This window comes from Tachypleus tridentatus, chromosome 1 (genome assembly GCF_004210375.1).
Source record: "Tachypleus tridentatus isolate NWPU-2018 chromosome 1, ASM421037v1, whole genome shotgun sequence".
Taxonomy (NCBI): Eukaryota; Metazoa; Arthropoda; class Merostomata; order Xiphosura; family Limulidae; genus Tachypleus; species Tachypleus tridentatus.
Genome location: NC_134825.1, coordinates 175,397,994 through 175,411,676, shown reverse-complemented (window position 1 = coordinate 175,411,676; position 13,683 = coordinate 175,397,994). Strand labels below are relative to the sequence as shown.

General features: G+C 33.9%; 1 protein-coding gene across 2 annotated transcripts in view; it reads right to left on the bottom strand.

Moving 5' to 3' along the window:
• The window catches only part of LOC143230694 (uncharacterized), a 68,328-nt gene extending 64,458 nt beyond the window's left edge, over positions 1-3,870 (bottom strand). For both annotated transcript variants that reach the window (XM_076464685.1, XM_076464694.1), the window contains exon 1: positions 3,773-3,870. The gene's annotated coding sequence lies outside the window, so the exon portion shown is untranslated. The remainder of the gene's footprint in view (positions 1-3,772) is intronic.
• Positions 3,871-13,683: the final 9,813 nt, after the last annotated feature.

Here is a 13,683-nt window from a genome sequence, read left to right as displayed (position 1 = left end):
ATTCACTTCTACTTCACCCATGGGTGAGTATGGTTGAGAACAGGCACATTATGAAATAAAACATCTTGTGAAACACCCTATCCCAGTGGTGTATGTGTGTGTGTTGTGCTATGGAAAGTATAATTAAGTCATTACAGCCTCACAGTGCCTTTTTGACCAGTTTATCAAGACAGATGCCACTCATGACAGAACAGGATCCATAAAGAATAAAGGGGATATGCCCCTAAATATTAAGCAAACTGATAAATGATGTTATCAGAAGAGGATGTTAGAAGCCTCAGTAAATGCCAGGTAAAGAAACAAAACCCCCAAACTTCAGCAAGTTCAGAGGCTATAAAACTGAATTATGAAGATAGCCATAAAAAATATTTATCGACAGCCGAATAGAGAAGTTTCATTGAGTAATTTGAGTCTTCCTTTGCTCAGAAACTTCAGATGAGTATGAAATGCTGTTTATTTTTCCAAAGGACAAGTATCTCAGTGTGTAAATATCAATCCCTGTTCACTAAAGGTATTTTACCCATTCACAGTTTTACTGAAAAGTGAAGTGTGGCAATAAGCAAATGATGGTACCCCATTAAGGAAGAATTACCAACTGTAAACAGAGAATGAGAGATGAAGTATCCAATGGACAATAGTGTTGAAATGCAGGAAAAGAGAAGGTGATTTATTGAAGTAAAAGCACAAGGAACTGATGACAAGAAGAGTGAGACCAGTCAAATCACAATTCAAACTGAAAGAAGTGGTGTGATGGAAGAAAATGGGAAAAGGATCTAATGGAAAGAAGCCTTGAAAGCAATGAAGCATCTCACAGCATGTACTGGACATAGAGAGTAATCTGAATCTAAATAAGAATAAGAAGAGAGTAAGAAATGGAAAATCCAAAAGAATATACTACATGAGCCCCTAAACTGCAGGTTAACAAAGTTGATTTAGAACAAAAATATTACAGAGCTGAAACAACTGAAAAAGCCAGACCAATGTCAGCCAGGAAATATCAACCTCAAATATTTTAACCAAAGTGACATGGATGAACAAACATTTTGGGAAAAAGATGGATGGAATGGGAAAAACTAACATTTTAAACTGGATGTAATCGTGTATAAATGTTCCAATCACCAGGTCAAGTGAATGATGAATGAGAACAAAAACAAGAGGTAAATCAAATGTTGAAATACAGCCTGCCAACTTTGTTAAGATATTATACAATTATGGTTTTTGAATAATTTGATTGTTAGTATTATTACCTGTAGTTATTTGGATTCCATCAAATAAATTTTATAACACTGATTAATACTCAGATGCAAGTTCAAAACTGGGCTTAACTATATCCTTTGTCCTATATCTTTTGCTCAGGGTGATCATTGATCTTTGTTACTTTATAATTACTGAGAATTCATTTCATTGGTATATCATTCACTAGTTTAACTATATTGTTTTTCATCCATACATCATGTCTCGTATATATGTTACTGTTAATGCACACTCATTTAATTTTATAAAATAATATGCATTTCACTTTTGTTATAATACATCTTTTATATTTCTTCACATTCACTTTGTGTGTGTAGAACCCTTGAGCTGGTATCCTCATAAAATACTTCTGCAAAAATTGTACATACTTAACATTTTGTTATAATTTTTATTTTAGAGTTCAGTAATATCTTTTGTCTTGCATTGCTTCATTAGGCTTAACAAGTGACTGTTATTTTTGGTTTTCCTGTGGTTCAACTTACAAAGGATTCAGAAATTAAGCTAAATATCTTGTTCTCTTCAACACAAAACATCTTATACATAGATGTATATCACTACACAGTTTCTGAACCTTCACATGCAACACATCAAGTATTTTATTTTTCTCATTCTTTATAACACACACCTTTTACCATTAATTTTGTTTGGGATGGACCAAGGGGTCAGAGTCCACCCAATCTGCTCACAGTGCTGCTCTCCTTTGTCTGACAAAACCTGAATCCATTTAAAATGATCCTGATTTTGTCAGTATTCCTCCATCTGATTGTGGATTGCCTTCCAGACCTTTACTGCAGAATATGCTAGGCCTATCTCAATTTCAAAATACATTTCCCTTCTTCTACAGACATTGTTTCCTAATGATCTTTTTTGTCTCTCATTTTTCACCCTTATCCAGGCTTTATTCCTGTTGTCATAAGGCAGATTTTCTTCTTCACTTTATCAGTTGGATTCCTGTTAATCCTATACATTTCACTCCCTACCAACTTTTTCAGTTTTACTTTATCCTACTGACTCTCCCTACAGTTAATGTTTATCTCCCACTTCCTTTCTTAGGAGTTCCACTTATATTTAGGGGTTTTTGTGGAATACCTCCATCCTCCATGATGTAACATTTGCATTATTTAGTTCTTTAATTCCAAGAGTGGCTTCCTTGCTTTAACGATTTTCTTAAGTGGGGCACTGCTGTTTGTTAACCACATTTGCTGATACAAGTGTACAGACAGTCATTTGTTTCTTCACTGGTCCATTTTTTTTTTTTTAGCTACTCCTGTACATTAGGCATCACTTGGGGGTATTCCACATTCTAAACAACTGTATTTTTTCTATTCATTGTGTACATGCTCACATCTGTTAAAGTGACCTTTGGTCCTAAATTTATTCCCACACACTTTACAATTGTATGGTTTCTCTTATATAGTAGCAATGTATCCTTAAAGCAAACTAGGAGGAAACCAAAGAATGTAGACATGGTAACAAGGATAAGAATGGAGGAAATACAAGTGTTTATGGGAATCTGCAATGGACAGAGGAGAAGTGATATCCTAATACTGGTGGAGGGCTATTGTTACATGAATGACTTCATGAGACACTAATGCAGTTCTTGTTATACAATGTGACTAAGGGAAAACAGCTCCAGGCTGGTGACATACATAAGATACCAACAGTATACTTACAAAGATTAACTACTGTATACAGTTATAACCTTCTGGTTTCACAAGAAACCATTGAAAGGTCAGCTGAAATATAAGGGAGTGAGTGAGTAAACTTCAACATCCCAAGATGGGCTGAAAGGTTAAAAAACCAAGTCATACCAAAAACATTATCAGTGAGGCCTGCAGTAAATGAAGTGAGAGCTACCTTAGTGAATATGATACTAAGGATGTCAGTAAGAGTCAAATACCTAAAATACATATAAATATTTTGTTGACTCTAGAAATACCTTATTAAATGAATTTATAAATAACTTCCCAATGAAAGGTATTTTCTGTAGACAGTGGAATACTTAAATAAAACAGTTTAATTCTATATTTCTCAGGTGGGCAGTAAATAAATCAGAGAACAAGTTAGACACAATGAGAGAAAACATTGTATTTCTCACATATGAGGAGAATGAGAATCTTTAAGAATATAAAACTTTCATAATATTAAAATGTCATTCACTTCTCACATTTTGATTTCAAATATATTAACATACAATTTTAATAAAGTAGTTTAGCTAAATGTCTTGATATGCATTTGACCTGACAGTAGTAAGGGGTTTAATAAACAAAGCTTGTCTAAAGTGTCAATAGAATGATAAGAAGGTTTTATATTAACTTAAAGTACTTGTATCCAGAAACATCACCAAGCATATCTAACATAACTATTTATATATCTTAGAGACAATCTGTGTTACAAACTTAATTCCATAAAACTACACACAATTAACATTATTTAAAACAATGTACTAACACCACTTTTATACCATTATGTCACCACCAAGTGGTTAATGGATATAGTTATTGAAGGTTACACTCACCTGATAAACCTTCTAACTGACAGTTAATTTGTTGTAACTCCTCTTTTGGTTCACTTTTCAAACTCATAACATCACGTTGTGAACAATCAACAGTTTCATCATTACTCTCACTAAACATGGAAATAATGTCATCATTATTTTGTTCTTTTATTTTACAATCAAAGACAGTACATGATGGTCCTTCTTCTGGGCTGGTAGCTCCTCTTTTAACTAGATGTGTGAAATAAATACTGTGAGATGACATTTTCTTTACTTTATTACAGTAACAACTTTCTCTTAACTTTTTACAGAAATGACAAAATTTAATTATAATAAAGCAAATTGATAAATGATTATAAATAATTGTTATATTCTTTCTCCAAGTACAGTTTTTGAAACAAATTATTCTAACAATATATCTTATACGTACACTACTTATAATATGTAGTGCAGGGTGTGAATACTAAATTCAACTTTTTAAATTAATGGAAAGGGAATCACACCAGATAAAATTACATTGCAAGTAAACTACACCCAAACCCAAAGTCACCAGGTATTGACATCCAAATGGGGTAGAAAAGAAGATCACATTGGTGGTAAGTGAACCATAATCCCAAACCCAGTCTTCTGGTGGAGTTAGAAAAGTGGATAGTGCCATTTTCACCTCAAGTTCGTCAGACCAAGGGGATTTCACATTCACTGATCTATGAACAGGACACGTGATAGTGATACGAGAAAATGTTTGACCAATCTAGAAACCATCATCTTGTATCGTAAAGATGTCTTTGTGATGTAAACTATCCAGCTCAAAACCAAACTGACAAGAACCATTCCCACTGCAATATCATCCTTGGAATAATAAAATCAAGAGATGGCATTAGAGGAAAAACCATATTGATCTGCAAGTACCATCAAGGTAACCCACAACATGGATGGAGGAACAAGTGTAATTGAGTAAGGAAATAAAGACACCTGTAATACATGTGTGAGGTAATAAATCCAAAACACACATACTGAGAACTGACACCCATGTGGGGATATTATAAGGGATTCAATTCAATGAATAAACTGGAATTTTAACATCTCATTCCAATGATTAAAATTGAACAGCTTGTCATCTATTCTGGCAGAAACCCAGTACCCTACTCTCAACTGAATAGTTTTGTAACCAACTTTGTACATTTTATAATCATGTATTTTACATTATCATGTCCAGGAGAATGTTTCCGTGGCCCAGTACCCGAGTGGCTTGGAATTGAAAAGTGGTAAGGGTTCTCATAGTCCACTGGAAATGGGGAAAAAGTGTGGTGAAGAGTCTGAAGGTACACCACCATCTAAGACAGTGCAACAGATGACCACACAAAATTATATTTTGAAAATTAGCCCACACGTAACTGATTGAATTTAAGGCATCAGAGGGATGGGTAGCTATTCACTTCTACTTCACCCATGGGTGAGTATGGTTGAGAACAGGCACATTATGAAATAAAACATCTTGTGAAACACCCTATCCCAGTGGTGTATGTGTGTGTGTTGTGCTATGGAAAGTATAATTAAGTCATTACAGCCTCACAGTGCCTTTTTGACCAGTTTATCAAGACAGATGCCACTCATGACAGAACAGGATCCATAAAGAATAAAGGGGATATGCCCCTAAATATTAAGCAAACTGATAAATGATGTTATCAGAAGAGGATGTTAGAAGCCTCAGTAAATGCCAGGTAAAGAAACAAAACCCCCAAACTTCAGCAAGTTCAGAGGCTATAAAACTGAATTATGAAGATAGCCATAAAAAATATTTATCGACAGCCGAATAGAGTAGTTTCATTGAGTAATTTGAGTCTTCCTTTGCTCAGAAACTTCAGATGAGTATGAAATGCTGTTTATTTTTCCAAAGGACAAGTATCTCAGTGTGTAAATATCAATCCCTGTTCACTAAAAGGTATTTTACCCATTCACAGTTTTACTGAAAAGTGAAGTGTGGCAATAAGCAAATGATGGTACCCCATTAAGGAAGAATTACCAACTGTAAACAGAGAATGAGAGATGAAGTATCCAATGGACAATAGTGTTGAAATGCAGGGAAAAGAGAAGGTGATTTATTGAAGTAAAAGCACAAGGAACTGATGACAAGAAGAGTGAGACCAGTCAAATCACAATTCAAACTGAAAGTGGTGTAATGGAAGAAAATGGGAAAAGGATCTAATGGAAAGAAGCCTTGAAAGCAATGAAGCATCTCACAGCATGTACTGGACATAGAGAGTAATCTGAATCTAAATAAGAATAAGAAGAGAGTAAGAAATGGAAAATCCAAAAGAATATACTACATGAACCCCTAAACTGCAGGTTAACAAAGTTGATTTAGAACAAAAATATTACAGAGCTGAAACAACTGAAAAAGCCAGACCAATGTCAGCCAGGAAATATCAACCTCAAATATTTTAACCAAAGTGACATGGATGAACAAACATTTTGGGAAAAAGATGGATGGAATGGGAAAAACTAACATTTTAAACTGGATGTAATCGTGTATAAATGTTCCAATCACCAGGTCAAGTGAATGATGAATGAGAACAAAAACAAGAGGTAAATCAAATGTTGAAATACAGCCTGCCAACTTTGTTAAGATATTATACAATTATGGTTTTTGAATAATTTGATTGTTAGTATTATTACCTGTAGTTATTTGGATTCCATCAAATAAATTTTATAACACTGATTAATACTCAGATGCAAGTTCAAAACTGGGCTTAACTATATCCTTTGTCCTATATCTTTTGCTCAGGGTGATCATTGATCTTTGTTACTTTATAATTACTGAGAATTCATTTCATTGGTATATCATTCACTAGTTTAACTATATTGTTTTTCATCCATACATCATGTCTCTATATATATATGTTACTGTTAATGCACACTCATTTAATTTTATAAAATAATATGCATTTCACTTTTGTTATAATACATCTTTTATATTTCTTCACATTCACTTTGTGTGTGTAGAACCCTTGAGCTGGTATCCTCATAAAATACTTCTGCAAAAATTGTACATACTTAACATTTTGTTATAATTTTTATTTTAGAGTTCAGTAATATCTTTTGTCTTGCATTGCTTCATTAGGCTTAACAAGTGACTGTTATTTTTGGTTTTCCTGTGGTTCAACTTACAAAGGATTCAGAAATTAAGCTAAATATCTTGTTCTCTTCAACACAAAACATCTTATACATAGATGTATATCACTACACAGTTTCTGAACCTTCACATGCAACACATCAAGTATTTTATTTTTCTCATTCTTTATAACACACACCTTTTACCATTAATTTTGTTTGGGATGGACCAAGGGGTCAGAGTCCACCCAATCTGCTCACAGTGCTGCTCTCCTTTGTCTGACAAAACCTGAATCCATTTAAAATGATCCTGATTTTGTCAGTATTCCTCCATCTGATTGTGGATTGCCTTCCAGACCTTTACTGCAGAATATGCTAGGCCTATCTCAATTTCAAAATACATTTCCCTTCTTCTACAGACATTGTTTCCTAATGATCTTTTTTGTCTCTCATTTTTCACGCTTATCCAGGCTTTATTCCTGTTGTCATAAGGCAGATTTTCTTCTTCACTTTATCAGTTGGATTCCTGTTAATCCTATACATTTCACTCCCTACCAACTTTTTCAGTTTTACTTTATCCTACTGACTCTCCCTACAGTTAATGTTTATCTCCCACTTCCTTTCTTAGGAGTTCCACTTATATTTAGGGGTTTTTTGTGGAATACCTCCATCCTCCATGATGTAACATTTGCATTATTTAGTTCTTTAATTCCAAGAGTGGCTTCCTTGCTTTAACGATCTTCTTGGGTGGGGCACTGCTGTTTGTTCACCACATTTGCTGATACAGGTCTACAGACAGTCATTTTTTTCTTCACTAGTCCATTTTTTTTTAGCTACTCCTGTACATTAAGCATCACTTGGGGGGTATTCCACATACTAAACAACTGTATTTTTTCTGTCATTGTGTACATTATCACATCTGTTAAAGTGACCTTTGGTCCTAAATTTATTCCCACACACTTTACAATTGTATGGTTTCTCTTATATAGTAGCAATGTATCCTTAAAGCAAACTAGGAGGAAACCAAAGAATGTAGACATGGTAACAAGGATAAGAATGGAGGAAATACAAGTGTTTATGGGAATCTGCAATGGACAGAGGAGAAGTGATATCCTAATACTGGTGGAGGGCTATTGTTACATGAATGACTTCATGAGACACTAATGCAGTTCTTGTTATACAATGTGACTAAGGGAAAACAGCTCCAGGCTGGTGACATACATAAGATACCAACAGTATACTTACAAAGATTAACTACTGTATACAGTTATAACCTTCTGGTTTCACAAGAAACCATTGAAAGGTCAGCTGAAATATTAGGGAGTGAGTGAGTAAACTTCAACATCCCAAGATGGGCTGAAAGGTTAAAAAACCAAGTCGTACCAAAAACATTATCAGTGAGGCCTGCAGTAAATGAAGTGAGAGCTACCTTAATGAATATGATACTAAAGATGTCAGTAAGAGTCAAATACCTAATTAAATGAATTTATAAATAACTTCCCAATGAAAGGTATTTTCTGTAGACAGTGGAATACTTAAATAAAACAGTTTAATTCTATATTTCTCAGGTGGGCAGTAAATAAATCAGAGAACAAGTTAGACACAATGAGAGAAAACATTGTATTTCTCACATATGAGGAGAATGAGAATCTTTAAGAATATAAAACTTTCATAATATTAAAATGTCATTCACTTCTCACATTTTGATTTCAAATATATTAACATACAATTTTAATAAAGTAGTTTAGCTAAATGTCTTGATATGCATTTGACCTGACAGTAGTAAGGGGTTTAATAAACAAAGCTTGTCTAAAGTGTCAATAGAATGATAAGAAGGTTTTATATTAACTTAAAGTACTTGTATCCAGAAACATCACCAAGCATATCTAACATAACTATTTATATATCTTAGAGACAATCTGTGTTACAAACTTAATTCCATAAAACTACACACAATTAACATTATTTAAAACAATGTACTAACACCACTTTTATACCATTATGTCACCACCAAGTGGTTAATGGATATAGTTATTGAAGGTTACACTCACCTGATAAACCTTCTAACTGACAGTTAATTTGTTGTAACTCCTCTTTTGGTTCACTTTTCAAACTCATAACATCACGTTGTGAACAATCAACAGTTTCATCATTACTCTCACTAAACATGGAAATAATGTCATCATTATTTTGTTCTTTTTTTTGTTCTTTTATTTTACAATCAAAGACAGTACATGATGGTCCTTCTTCTGGGCTGGTAGCTCCTCTTTTAACTAGATGTGTGAAATAAATACTGTGAGATGACATTTTCTTTACTTTATTACAGTAACAACTTTCTCTTAACTTTTTTACAGAAATGACAAAATTTAATTATAATAAAGCAAATTGATAAATGATTATAAATAATTGTTATATTCTTTCTCCAAGTACAGTTTTTGAAACAAATTATTCTAACAATATATCTTATACGTACACTACTTATAATATGTAGTGCAGGGTGTGAATACTAAATTCAACTTTTTTAAATTAATGGAAAGGGAATCACACCAGATAAAATTACATTGCAAGTAAACTACACCCAAACCCAAAGTCACCAGGTATTGACATCCAAATGGGGTAGAAAAGAAGATCACATTGGTGGTAAGTGAACCATAATCCCAAACCCAGTCTTCTGGTGGAGTTAGAAAAGTGGATAGTGCCATTTTCACCTCAAGTTCGTCAGACCAAGGGGATTTCACATTCACTGATCTATGAACAGGACACGTGATAGTGATACGAGAAAATGTTTGACCAATCTAGAAACCATCATCTTGTATCGTAAAGATGTCTTTGTGATGTAAACTATCCAGCTCAAAACCAAACTGACAAGAACCATTCCCACTGCAATATCATCCTTGGAATAATAAAATCAAGAGATGGCATTAGAGGAAAAACCATATTGATCTGCAAGTACCATCAAGGTAACCCACAACATGGATGGAGGAACAAGTGTAATTGAGTAAGGAAATAAAGACACCTGTAATACATGTGTGAGGTAATAAATCCAAAACACACATACTGAGAACTGACACCCATGTGGGATATTATAAGGGATTCAATTCAATGAATAAACTGGAATTTTAACATCTCATTCCAATGATTAAAATTGAACAGCTTGTCATCTATTCTGGCAGAAACCCAGTACCCTACTCTCAACTGAATAGTTTTGTAACCAACTTTGTACATTTTATAATCATGTATTTTACATTATCATGTCCAGGAGAATGTTTCCGTGGCCCAGTACCCGAGTGGCTTGGAATTGAAAAGTGGTAAGGGTTCTCATAGTCCACTGGAAATGGGGAAAAGTGTGGTGAAGAGTCTGAAGGTACACCACCATCTAAGACAGTGCAACAGATGACCACAAAATTATATTTTGAAAATTAGCCCACACGTAACTGATTGAATTTAAGGCATCAGAGGGATGGGTAGCTATTCACTTCTACTTCACCCATGGGTGAGTATGGTTGAGAACAGGCACATTATGAAATAAAACATCTTGTGAAACACCCTATCCCAGTGGTGTATGTGTGTGTGTTGTGCTATGGAAAGTATAATTAAGTCATTACAGCCTCACAGTGCCTTTTTGACCAGTTTATCAAGACAGATGCCACTCATGACAGAACAGGATCCATAAAGAATAAAGGGGATATGCCCCTAAATATTAAGCAAACTGATAAATGATGTTATCAGAAGAGGATGTTAGAAGCCTCAGTAAATGCCAGGTAAAGAAACAAAACCCCCAAACTTCAGCAAGTTCAGAGGCTATAAAACTGAATTATGAAGATAGCCATAAAAAATATTTATCGACAGTCGAATAGAGGAGTTTCATTGAGTAATTTGAGTCTTCCTTTGCTCAGAAACTTCAGATGAGTATGAAATGCTGTTTATTTTTCCAAAGGACAAGTATCTCAGTGTGTAAATATCAATCCCTGTTCACTAAAGGTATTTTACCCATTCACAGTTTTACTGAAAAGTGAAGTGTGGCAATAAGCAAATGATGGTACCCCATTAAGGAAGAATTACCAACTGTAAACAGAGAATGAGAGATGAAGTATCCAATGGACAATAGTGTTGAAATGCAGGGAAAAGAGAAGGTGATTTATTGAAGTAAAAGCACAAGGAACTGATGACAAGAAGAGTGAGACCAGTCAAATCACAATTCAAACTGAAAGTGGTGTAATGGAAGAAAATGGGAAAAGGATCTAATGGAAAGAAGCCTTGAAAGCAATGAAGCATCTCACAGCATGTACTGGACATAGAGAGTAATCTGAATCTAAATAAGAATAAGAAGAGAGTAAGAAATGGAAAATCCAAAAGAATATACTACATGAGCCCCTAAACTGCAGGTTAACAAAGTTGATTTAGAACAAAAATATTACAGAGCTGAAACAACTGAAAAAGCCAGACCAATGTCAGCCAGGAAATATCAACCTCAAATATTTTAACCAAAGTGACATGGATGAACAAACATTTTGGGAAAAAGATGGATGGAATGGGAAAAACTAACATTTTAAACTGGATGTAATCGTGTATAAATGTTCCAATCACCAGGTCAAGTGAATGATGAATGAGAACAAAAACAAGAGGTAACTCAAATGTTGAAATACAGCCTGCCAACTTTGTTAAGATATTATACAATTATAGTTTTTGAATAATTTGATTGTTAGTATTATTACCTGTAGTTATTTGGATTCCATCAAATAAATTTTATAACAATGATTAATACTCAGACGCAAGTTCAAAACTAGGCTTAACTATATCCTTTGTCCTATACCTTTTGCTTAGGGTGACCATTAATCTTTGTTACTTTATAATTAGTAATAATTCATTTCATTGATATATCATTCACTAGTTTAACTATACTGTTTTTCATCCATACGTCATGTCTCGTATATATATATGTTACTGTTAATGCACACTCATTTAATTTTATAAAATAATATGTATTTCACTTTTGTTATAATACATCTTTTATATTTCTTCACATTCACTTTGTGTGTGTAGAACCCTTGAGCTGGGATCCTCATAAAATCCTTCTGCAAAAATTGTACATACTTAACATTTTGTTATAATTTTTATTTTAGAGTTCAGTAATATCTTTTGTCTTGCATTGCTTGATTAGGCTTAACAAGTGACTGTTATTTTTGGTTTTCCTGTGGTTCAACTTACAAAGGACTCAGAAATTAAGCTTAATATCTTGTTATCTTCAACACAAAACATCTTATACATAGATGTATATCACTACACAGTTTCTGAACCTTCACATGCAACACATCAAGTATTTTATTTTTCTCATTCTTTATAACACACACCTTTTACCATTAATTTTGTTTGGGATGGACCAAGGGGTCAGAGTCCACCCAATCTGCTCACAGTGCTGCTCTCCTTTGTCTGACAAAACCTGAATCCATTTAAAATGATCCTGATTTTGTCAGTATTCCTCCATCTGATTGTGGATTGCCTTCCAGACCTTTACTGCAGAATATGCTAGGCCTATCTCAATTTCAAAATACATTTCCCTTCTTCTACAGACATTGTTTCCTAATGATCTTTTTTGTCTCTCATTTTTCACCCTTATCCAGGCTTTATTCCTGTTGTCATAAGGCAGATTTTCTTCTTCACTTTATCAGTTGGATTCCTGTTAATCCTATACATTTCACTCCCTACCTAGTTTTGCAGTTTCACTTTATCTTACTGACTCTCCCTACAGTTAATGTTTATCTCCCACTTCCTTTCTTAGGAGTTCCACTTATATTTAGGGGTTTTTGTGGAATACCTCCATCCTCCATGATGTAACATTTGCATTATTTAGTTCTTTAATTCCAAGAGTGGCTTCCTTGCTTTAACGATTTTCTTAAGTGGGGCACTGCTGTTTGTTAACCACATTTGCTGATACAAGTGTACAGACAGTCATTTGTTTCTTCACTGGTCCATTTTTTTTTTTTTAGCTACTCCTGTACATTAGGCATCACTTGGGGGTATTCCACATTCTAAACAACTGTATTTTTTCTATTCATTGTGTACATGCTCACATCTGTTAAAGTGACCTTTGGTCCTAAATTTATTCCCACACACTTTACAATTGTATGGTTTCTCTTATATAGTAGCAATGTATCCTTAAAGCAAAGTAGGAGGAAACCAAAGAATGTTGACATGGTAACAAGGTAGTATAAATGTAACAAAACTGATTAAGTTTAAACCTAATAAAAAAAACCTGTTAATATAATGCCAAGGATAAGAATGGAGGAAATACAAGTGTTTATGGGAATCTGCAGTGGACAGAGGAGAAGTGATATCCTAATACTGGTGGAGGGCTATTGTTACATGAATGATTTCATGAGACACTAATGCAGTTCTTGTTATACAATGTGACTAAGGGAAAACAGCTCCAGGCTGGTGACATACATAAGATACCAACAGTATACTTACAAAGATTAACTACTGTATACAGTTATAACCTTCTGGTTTCACAAGAAACCATTGAAAGGTCAGCTGAAATATTAGGGAGTGAGTGAGTAAACTTCAACATCCCAAGATGGGCTGAAAGGTTAAAAAACCAAGTCATACCAAAAACATTATCAGTGAGGCCTGCAGTAAATGAAGTGAGAGCTACCTTAATGAATATGATACTAAGGATGTCAGTAAGAGTCAAATACCTAAAATACATATAAATATTTTGTTGACTCTAGAAATACCTTATTAAATGAATTTATAAATAACTTCCCAATGAAAGGTATTTTCTGTAGACAGTGGAATACTTAAATAAAACAGTTTAATTCTAT